The 10,376-nt window shown below is 41.9% G+C and overlaps 1 protein-coding gene across 1 annotated transcript in view; it reads right to left on the bottom strand.

Annotated features, from left to right (window-relative positions):
* The window catches only part of PPP3R1 (protein phosphatase 3 regulatory subunit B, alpha), an 83,845-nt gene that overhangs the window by 44,960 nt on the left and 28,509 nt on the right, over positions 1–10,376 (bottom strand). The gene's annotated exons all lie outside the window — the stretch shown is intronic.

Here is a 10,376-nt window from a genome sequence, read left to right as displayed (position 1 = left end):
TTCCCACTCCCTCCCCGGTGAGTATGCATGTTCTATGGTGAGTACGCATAGCAAATTAAAAAAAATAATAATAAATAAAATTAAATACACAATTCTTGGGACCAGCAGTTAGCGTAATGGCTATGTCGCTGGACTCCCCCCACATACTCAACCACGGTTCGAGTCCCGGACCTGATGGCTTAAACTCATGCCGGGCGCGTGTGCATGCGTACCCAAGATCCCCAGAGAAGAAGGGATTGCGGCGTGGCCATCCCCCCTGAGGGGTGATTTCTCGCTTTCTGTCTCTCTGTCTCTGTCTGTCTGGCGAGTGCACACACCCTATAGCAAAAACAAACAAACAAAAAACACAATTCTTTAAAAAAATACCATTTATAACTGTACTGCAACAGAATTTTTTTATATGCTGTGCAATTAAAATGAGAAAATAAAATAACAGGTGAGTCCAATATAAGATGGCCAACCACTTGAAACCCATTTAAAATTTTTCTTTTCATGAGAAGTCTTATCTCATGGACACTCTAATCTTTATCTGAATTCTTCGTTTGTTCGTTTTTGCTATAGAGTGTGGTGTGCACTCACCAGAGAGAGAGTAAAGACATGACATAAGCCCTTTTCCTCTCTCTGGTCTCCTCTCAGGATTTTGAGTGCACACACACACACACAAACACACACACACACGCCTGGCATGATTTCCATGCTGGTTTGGGGACTCAAATAGCACAGATGGCTATATAGGCTCCAGCACCTTAATCTCCATGCCACCTGCTAGCCCAATATTTATCTGAACTTTTCATTTAGAAAAAGTATAAAACTATTTGTCTCCTATACTAGGGTTCTAGGTGAAATATATTTAAGAAAAAGATTTTCTCATAAAACAGACCTAGGTCAACGCCTACATTTAACTACTGAAGAATGGGCCCAGGAAGGTCAAACATGTGCTGGAAGATCACGCCATTTGATTAGAGTGAAATCAGTAGTTCTGAATTTAAAATAGTAAAAATTTCCAGTATAACAGACTCCCTGAGGCAGAAAAGTTGTTTATAAAGGTCAGTAACATGTTAAATAACATAAAGTAAGTTCTTGGTTTAGTGATAAACTGAATACAAAGCATCCTATATTTTCTTTACCTAATGTTCACCAGACCTAGCAAAAAATGTATAATAGAATTAACATAAGGATTATTTGTATATACTTATGTATCGTAAGAAACTATTGAAAACCACCTGAGAATATTTCAGTTTGGCCAGATGGCTCTAACTCCTAAAAGTATCTTTAAATTAAAAAAATTAAAAAAAAAAAAGTGTTTGCCACAGGGCATGAGACAGAGAGAAAATGAGAGGGAAAGTGAGAAATCACCCCCCAGGGGGTATGGCCTCGAACAATCTTTTCTCCATTCTTCTGAGATTTGGGACATACACATGCACCTGGCATGAGTTTCAAGCTGCCATGCCCAAGAGTTGACCTGCGGTCAGCCATGTGGGAGTCCAGCACCTTAACCACCACACTGCCTACTGGCCTTCCTAAAGGTACCTATTAATTACATAATCTTTGGACCTATAAACTGTGAACTGAATAAACCTCTATTTCTATAAATCACCCATCTCTGCTATTCCTGTTAGCAACCCAACACCAAACTGAGACAAAAAAATTGGCATGGCCACTCAAAGCTGTGTTGCCTACAGGTATCTGAAACAGTGAAAGCAGCTTTTGAACTGGGTAAGGTACAAAGTTAGAAGAGCCTGGAGAAGCAAAATTGAAAAAGTCTAGAATGAATTAAGGGCAATTCTAGTGGAGGATCAGAAGATGAGAAGACCAAGACAAACTTAAGAATGTCTTAGAGAGTGGTAAACGATGATGACCAGAATACTGACAGTGACATAGATATTAAAAGTTATTCTGAGGAGCTTTCAGAGGAAAACTAGTAAAGTCTTACTGGCAATTGGAGAAAAGATCACCTGTGTTAAACTCAAAAATCTCCAGGTCCTAAGGGAAAGGAAATTTAAGAATTATGAAGATCTGGCAAATGAAATTTCAAAACAAAGTACAGAAGCAGCTGTCTGGTTATTGACTGCATTTAGTGAAATGAAAGAGGAATGAGATGACTTAAAGATAGAACTGATAAAAAGGGAAGCAGAACATAAAAATTTGGAAAACTTGCAGCTTGACTATGTGGTAAAGAATGAAGGAGCATTTTGCTGGACAGAAAATCAGCTATTAAAGAGATGAACAGACCTAGAAGGTCATGTCAAGAAAATGGGAGAAAAGCCCTGAAGGCATTTCTACCCTAGCTTTCACAAGCACAGAGCCTAGAAGAACAGGATGGTTTCAGCCCCTGGCCAGATGTCTTACTGTCCAAAGACACTGGGGGGAGGGGCAGCAGCTGGCATAATGGTTAAGGTGCTGGATTCCCACATGGCCCACCACAGTTTGAGTCCCAGACCTGAAGAGTTGAAACTACGCAGTGTGTGTGTGTATACATGCCCCAAATCCCAAGAGAATGGATTGTGGCCTGGCCATCCGCCAGGGACTGATTTCTCACTTTCTATTGCTCTGTCTCTGTCTCTCTGGTGAGTGCAGGCACCCTATAGCAAAAATCTCTCTTAAAAAAAAAAAAAAGACACCTTGGGACTGCACTCCTCACAATCATTTCATCTTGGTGAAGCCACCCTTTTCAGTGCCGGGTGGAGCTGGATCTGTGGTTAAGACTACTACTGCCCCACTCGCTGCTCTAGAACATGCAAGTAGTAACACTGGTGATGGTAATTCTGCAGGTGTATGCAGCAGCAGAATGCAAGAGATGTATGGGTGTGGCAGCTTCCACTTAGATCTCAAAGAATATATTGAAAAGCCTAGGAGCTCAGGCAGAGGCATGTCACAAGGGTAGGAGCTCGGACAGAGGCATGCCACAAGGCTGAACCTGCAAAAGAAAGCCTCTAGCAGGGCAGTGTCAAGCAGTAAAATGGGATCCGAGGGCAGAGTACCTACCAGGAAGAGTACTCACCACCACCACGTCTAGTGGAGCCACAGAGGTGGGGTCATACTGAAAAATCTAGAACTGCAGAGCTACCAGCATACAGCACCAGCTGGAAAGAACTGCAGACATGAGCCTCCCGACCGGAGAGAGCTGAAGCATAGATTAAGGATAGCAAGGTCAGAGGGACAAGGCTGCTGCTGCTTTGGGGACTCAACCTCCTCGGAGGATCCAGGATTCAGTATTTTAAGTCTCAAAACTGAGTGTTTGTTCTCTTGCATTTGGAACTTATTTGAGGCCTGGCCTCCTTTCTATCCATGCCTTTGTCACTATTTCACTTTGGGAGTATGTAATTTGTTTTGATTTTTTTTTTAATAGGCTCATAGCTGGAAGGCATTTACCTGAGTCTCAGATGGAACTCTGGCCTTGGACTTTTGGTACTAGAACAAGTTAAGACTTTAGGGAATACTGTAATGGAATGGCTGTGTTTTTTATGTGAAAAACATGAATCTTGGAAGCCAGGGGCAGAATGTTATGGTTTGGATAATGGTTTGTACCCCAAAGGTTGATGTTTTAGAATTTGGCCCCTAATGTTATGACCCTGGTAAGTGGTGAGGCCTTTAAGACGTAAGGCCTAGGAGCCAGCAGGTGGCATGGTGGTTAATGCACTGGACTCCCACATGACCAACCATGGTTTAAGTTCCAGACCCAGCAGCTTGAAAACCACACTGGGCACATGTGTGTGCATGTCCAAAATCCCAAGAAGAGAATGGAGAAGGGATTGTGGAAGGCCATAGCCTCTGGGGTGTGGGGAGTTCTTGTTTTCCCTCTCTTTGTCTCTCTGGTGATCACACATACCCTATGGCAAAAACCTAAAAAACAAACAAACAAAATAAAGAGGTAAGGTCTAGTGCACAGTGAGGCACTGCCCTCATTAATAAATGAATGCTGTTTCATGAGATTGAGTATGTTTTAGCTCTCAAGAGAAGGGGGATGTTGTGAGAGTGGATTGTTTAAAAATGCAGATGACTGCCCTCAGGTCTTTCTCTGCACCTGCCTGCAATCCTCTCTGCTTCTGCCAACCAAGTTGCAATGCCAGCCCCATGCTTCTGGAGTTTCCAGCCACCAGAACTATAAGCCAAACAAACCTCTATTCTCTATAAATCACCTAGTATTTGTCAGTAACACAACAGCACACTTAAGACAAGCTTCTACCTGGAAACTAAGCTTATCCGTAACTATCTCTTTCAGGTTTGGCCTGATCAGTATATAATCTGTTGATCCTTGAACTAAAGCACACCTGTATTTAAATGACGAACAAAAACCACTTTGTAAATTATATAATAACCTAAAAAAAAATTTAACCTAAAAAACAAAAACAAAACAAACATCATTCCTCTAGATAAGTTGGTTCTGTAATGAATTTCCAGCTGACAATTCTAATTTAGGATTGAGAAATACCAAAATAATGATAGCTACTGGGAGAGACATACCCAATAATTCATTGGCATTTACTGCTAAGACAATCCTCTCAACTAAACCATAAAATCATATCTCAAGATGAAGAGAGTTCTGAAATTTAACAAACATGCTTAAACTTAAATAAGAAAGCCTACAGAATTAAAATACTATACCATATAACCAAGTTATTGGCAAGATCCCTGAATTATGAAGTCCTTAAATAAATCCATTTGCTTAAAGTTTAGGTAGACTTTCCTTACACTACACTGATTTAAAAACTCAGTAGCAGGGCCAACATTTGGCATGGTGATTAAGGCAGTGGACTACCACATGACTGATCAAGGTTCAAATCTCAGACCCAGCAGCTTAAAAATTACACCAGGCTGAAGTGCATTTGTGCCCAAAAATCCCAGAAGCGAATGGAGAAGGGACTGCGGTGTGGCCATTCCTCCTTGGGGGGTAATTTCTCACCTTCTCTCTCTCTGTCTCTGTTGAGTCCTCATAACAGCTGTAATAGCCATGAATTAAAGGCCTCTCTAGAGCTACCATTACAAAAGATAAAAAGCAAGCCTTAGAAAGATGAGACTGATTCAAAGTAACATAAGTACATGCCAAAAAAAATTCTAATGCTCTTTAAAGAAGTAAAACAAAATCCAGCATAATAGCATAAAATTTACAACATAAGGTCAAGCCACAATACTGCAGCAGGGTTTGACACTGTATGCTGGAAGCCACAGACAACTCAGGGTTGGATTCCTGGATCAACCTGTGCATACTGGGCACATGTATATATCCCATGATTCTGGCTAGCCTGAAGGCTAGGGTAAGGATCTCAACCTTGAACCCTGCTGAAGGTGACTGTCCTTCTCCCATGAAAAATATAATAAACTTGGAAACCAGCAGTTAGTGTAATGGCTATGTCGCTGGACTCCCACGTAGTCGACTGTGGATTGCGTCCCAGACCTGGCGGCTTAAAACTCACGCCAGGCACATGTGTGTGCGTGCCCAAGATCCCGAGAGGAGAATAGAGGAGAAGGGATTGTGGCATGACCATCCCCCCTGGGGCGTGATTTCTCGCTTTCTGTCTCTATGTCTCTGTCTGTCTGGCGAGCTCACGCGCCCTATAGCAAAAACCTCTCCAAAAAAAAAAAGAAAAGAAAAATATAATAAACTTTAAAAAAAAAAAAGGATGACATCCAATAAAAGACATAACAGGATATCACAACATGGATGAACCTCAAAAACATGCTAATAAGTAAAAGACGTCAGAGAGAGATGATTCTACTTATATGAAATATCCTGATAAGGGTAAATCCTTAAAGACAGAGTGCTTTCTCCATCTCTCTCCCTCTTACTCTCTGTCTCTGGCAAGTGCACATGCCCAACGGCAACTAAACAAAGAGAAAATGTTGGGCCAGGTAGGTAGTATAGCTATAACCTGCTACTCAAGAGATGCTGGATCCTTACAGAAGATCCTGGGTTCACCTCCAGGGCTGAACTGTACACACCAGTGATCTGTGCCCAGGAACCTGACTGGCCTTTCTCTCTCTCTACTGTGAGAGTAGTAAGAACTAAACTTTTTTTTTTTTAAATGACCAATGGAACAGAATAAAGTTTAGGCACACCTAATTTTCTACAAAGGTGCTTAGGTAAGGCAACGGGGCAAAAAAGTGTCTGCAACAAATCATGCTAGATAAACTGGGTATCATTATGTTCAAAAAAAAAAAAAAAGGAAATAAGACTTGTATAGAAACTTTAAAATGAACCCCTCCCCCCCACACACACACACAAACAGGACCAGCTGGTGGAGCAGAATTTAAGGCAGCGGAATCCCATATGGCCATCTGCACAATTAAAGTCCCAGACCCGGCAACTTGAAAAATTTGCCAGGCACATATGCAGGCATACCCAAAATCCTGAGTGGAGTGTGGAGGAGGGACTGTGGTATGGCAAACCCCCTTGTGGGGGAGGGTGTGATCTCTCACTTTCCTTCTGTCTCTGGCCAGCACATACACCCTATAGCAAACTTGAAATATTGATAAATAAATAACCAATAAACACAGGAAAAGAAGTTTAAGACCGTAAGACGTTAAGAGAAATTAAATTAAAACCACAACTAGACACCATTATAAATGCAAATAGTACAATACAGCTACAATTTAAAGACTGACATACCAAGCATTACTGAAGATGTACAACAAATACATATGTGGTTGGCAGGATTCTTAAAACAGCCCTTTGAAATTCTCAACTCCTGATAAAACATACAGTTTCTCCTAGTTATTTACTCAAACACTAATCTAGGCACTATTGTAAAAGGATTCTCCACAGATAATTAAAGTCCCAAGCCAGGGACCAGCAGATGGCATAATAGTTGTGTCACTGGACTCCCACTCAGTGGACTACGGCTGGAACCCCAGACCCAGTGACTTAAAACTTACGCCAGACGCCTGTGTAAGCGTGCCCAAGATCCCAAGAGGAGAATGGAGGAAAAATGACTGCAGTACGGCCATTCCCCCTGGGGAGTGATTTGTCACTTTCTGTCTGTCTGTCTCTCCAGCAAGTGCATGTGCCTATAGCAAAAATCTCACTTTAAAAATAAAGTTCCAAGTCAGGTGACCTTAAGATATGATTATCCAGGTGTGCCTAACTGTAAGAACCTTTTAAAAGCAATTTTCGAGACCAGCAGTTGACGTAATGGCTGTGTCTCTGGACTCCCACGTAGTCAACTGCGGCTCAAGTCCCAGACCCAGTGGCTTAAACTCACAGGCACGTATATGTGCGTGCCCAGGATCCCAAGAGGAGAATGGAGGAGAAGGGATTGCAGCGTGGCCATCCCCCTGGGGGGTGATTTCTCATTTTCTGTCTGTCTCTTGTCTTTCTGGCGAGCGCACACACCCTATAACAAAAACTCTAAGAAAAAAAAAAACTTAAAAAAAAAAGCTATTTTCTCTACCAGTAATAAATTAGAGTCAAAGCTTGTGATTTAGAAAAAATAAATAAAATCTGATTCAAAGGCTAAGAAGAATTCAACACATGACAAACAGGCCATATAGTACTAAAATGCAGGCAGCCTCTAGGAGCTGAAAGTGGCTCCCAGCAAACGAGGAAATGGGAACCTCAGTCTTGCAACACGAAGGAGCTGAATTCTGCCAGCGGCCTGTCTGCCAGCAACCTCAAACAGACTGGAAGCAGGCTGTTTCAGAACCTCCAGAGAACTAAGTTTGGGTGACACCTTAATTTCAACCTTGTGATACCTTCAAGAACCCTGCTGTGCCATGGTGACATATGCAAATACGCAAAAATAAGTGGGTGCTACTATAGGTTAAATATGTCCTCCCAAATTGTGTGTGTTGAGCCACTGTAACAAGAAAATAAAAACGAGATCCCATCATGGGTCAAAAGGTGAGACTTTGGGAGATTAGGATTAAGGTTATCCATCAGGGTAGAGCGGGATGGGGATTCCAAGGGAGTTAATGAAGGGACAGACACACATAAGACACACAAGCTGTCTCAGGCCCTCTGTCATGTTGTAAAGCAACCAGAGGTGGCCCCCAGGTCTTCAAACCATGAGCCGAATAACTCTATTTAAAAGTCATTCACTTTCAGATATTTTCTGTTATTGGCAATGGAACAGGTGCTCTTTTAAGCCATTAAGTTTGTAGTAATTTGTTATAGAGCAATGGGAAACTAATACCCAGATATGTAGTATATGTGACTAAAAGTAAAAATATTGACATACCAAGTGCTGAAGTGAAATTTTTATACATTGGAAGTGGAAACTCAAAATGGTACGGCCGTTTCTGAGAACAGTTTGGCATATTCTTAACAAAATTTAACATGCTACTCAGAAATGAAAACACTGTCCACACAAAGATTTGCACACATATGCCCAGAGCAGCTTTCTTCTTTTTACTCTTTGTGAGAGAGAAAAAAAAGAGAAGAAAAGGGAGAGAGTCAAAGATAGGTATTTTTGACAGGGTCTCCCTGGCTTGTGATTCTCCAGCCCCAGCCTCCCAACTAGCTACCATTACAGGTACACATCATCTCCCCAACTCTTCTTGCCTGGCCTCCAGCCTCCCAAGCAGTGGCATTATCTGTACACCACCAGTGGCCAGGCACACAGCTTTATCTTTTTTTTTTTAAATTATTGCCATGGACCATGCATTCACAAGAGAAATAGAGTGGCAGAGAACTCTCCCCACAAAGGAGCATGGTCACACCACTATCCTTTTTCCTCTATTTCTCCATCCTATCAGATTTGAGGCATGCATGTACACACACCCTTTATGTTTTTCAAGCCACCAGGGCTGGGATTTGAACCATGGTCAACCATGTAGGATCCAGTTCCCTATGCACAGTGCCTAACCACTATGCTATGGTGCCAACCCAGCAACTTTACTCTTAATAGACAAATCTGGAAGCAACCTAAATGTCCATCAATTGATGACTGAGTAACCAAACTGTGCAGTATCTGGAGCACTATTCAGTAACAGGTAAACCCTGCTGATGTATACAACAATATAAATAAGTCAGAAAAGCAGTATGTTAAGTGAAAGAAGCCAGACACACAAGGCCACATGCTACATGACTCCACTAATACGTGTTAAAAAAGGCAAACTACTGTGATTGAAAGTTCACGGGTTGCCATAGGTGGCTGAAATGAATGCAAGAGGAGGGGGTTACAGGAAAGTTGTTTTTTTTTTTTAAGAAATTTTTGCTATAGGGGGCATGAGGTCGCTGGAGAGAGAGTGAGAAAGAGAGAGAGAGAGAGAGATAAAGTGAGAAATCATGCCCCGGGAGGATGGTCACACTGCAATCCCTTCTCCTCCATTCTTCTCAGGATTTTTGGCAAGCACGCACAGGTGCCTGGTGTGAGTTTAAGCTACCAGGTCCGGTATTTGAACTGTGGTTGACTATGTGGGAGCCCAGTGATGTAACCATTAAACCATCTGCTGGTCCCTCCAGGTAACATGATGAACATTTTGAATATGAAAAACATATTCAAAATCCCATAAGACAGTAAATGATGTGTATAGAAAGTTGGGTTTCACATAGCCAACCATGGTTCAAATCCTAGCCCCAGTAACTTGAAAAATACTAGGCATGTGTGTGCACAGGCCCAAAATCCTGAAAAGATGGAGAAATGGGGATGGGACTGCAGCAGGACCATGGCCCATTGGATACTTTCTCAATCTCTAGAGTTGAGAGCACATACACCCTCTGATAATTATAAAACAAAGCAAAACTCGTGATCTTTATCTTGATTGTGGTGATGCCTACAAACCATATATATATTTGTCAAGGCACATTAACTGTATGCTTAAAATTAGTTAATCTCATTATATTAATAAATTACACCTCAATAAAGCTGATTTTTAAAATTAATAAAGACCTTAGTCCTAAGTACAATGGAACTGCTTCATAACACACAGATAGATTTAAGTCTCTCAAAAACAACTTCACCAGTTCCTTTAAAATAATAGTTTTGAGGGACCAAACCTTTATGTCACTGGATTCCCTCTGGCCGATTATGGTTCACGTTCCAGACCCAGTGGCTTCAAACTCATGCAGGGTACGTGTATATGTGTGGGAAGAATGGAGGAGGAGAGACTGTGGTGTGACCATCCTCCTGGGGGATGATTTCTTGCTTTCTGACTCTGTGTCTCTCCAGCAAATGCACATGCCCTATTGCAAAAACCTCTCTAGAAAATTAAATAAAAAATAATACTTTTAGAACTATCATAATGCGGGACCAGCAGCTGGTATAATGGCTATGTCGCTGGACTCCCATGTAGTAGACCACGGTTTGAGTCCTGGACCCAGTGGTTTAAACTCACACCGGGTGCACGTGTGTGTGTGTGTGTGTGTGTGTGTCCAAGATCCCAAAAGGAGAATGGAGGAGAAGAGATTGCAGTGTGGCCATTCCCCCTGGGGCGGGGGG

Source organism: Tupaia chinensis, unplaced genomic scaffold, assembly GCF_000334495.1.
Source record: "Tupaia chinensis unplaced genomic scaffold, TupChi_1.0 Scaffold000316_1, whole genome shotgun sequence".
NCBI classification, from domain to species: domain Eukaryota; kingdom Metazoa; phylum Chordata; class Mammalia; order Scandentia; family Tupaiidae; genus Tupaia; species Tupaia belangeri.
Note: the sequence above shows the minus strand (reverse complement) of the source record. Positions and strands in the feature narration are given on the sequence as shown.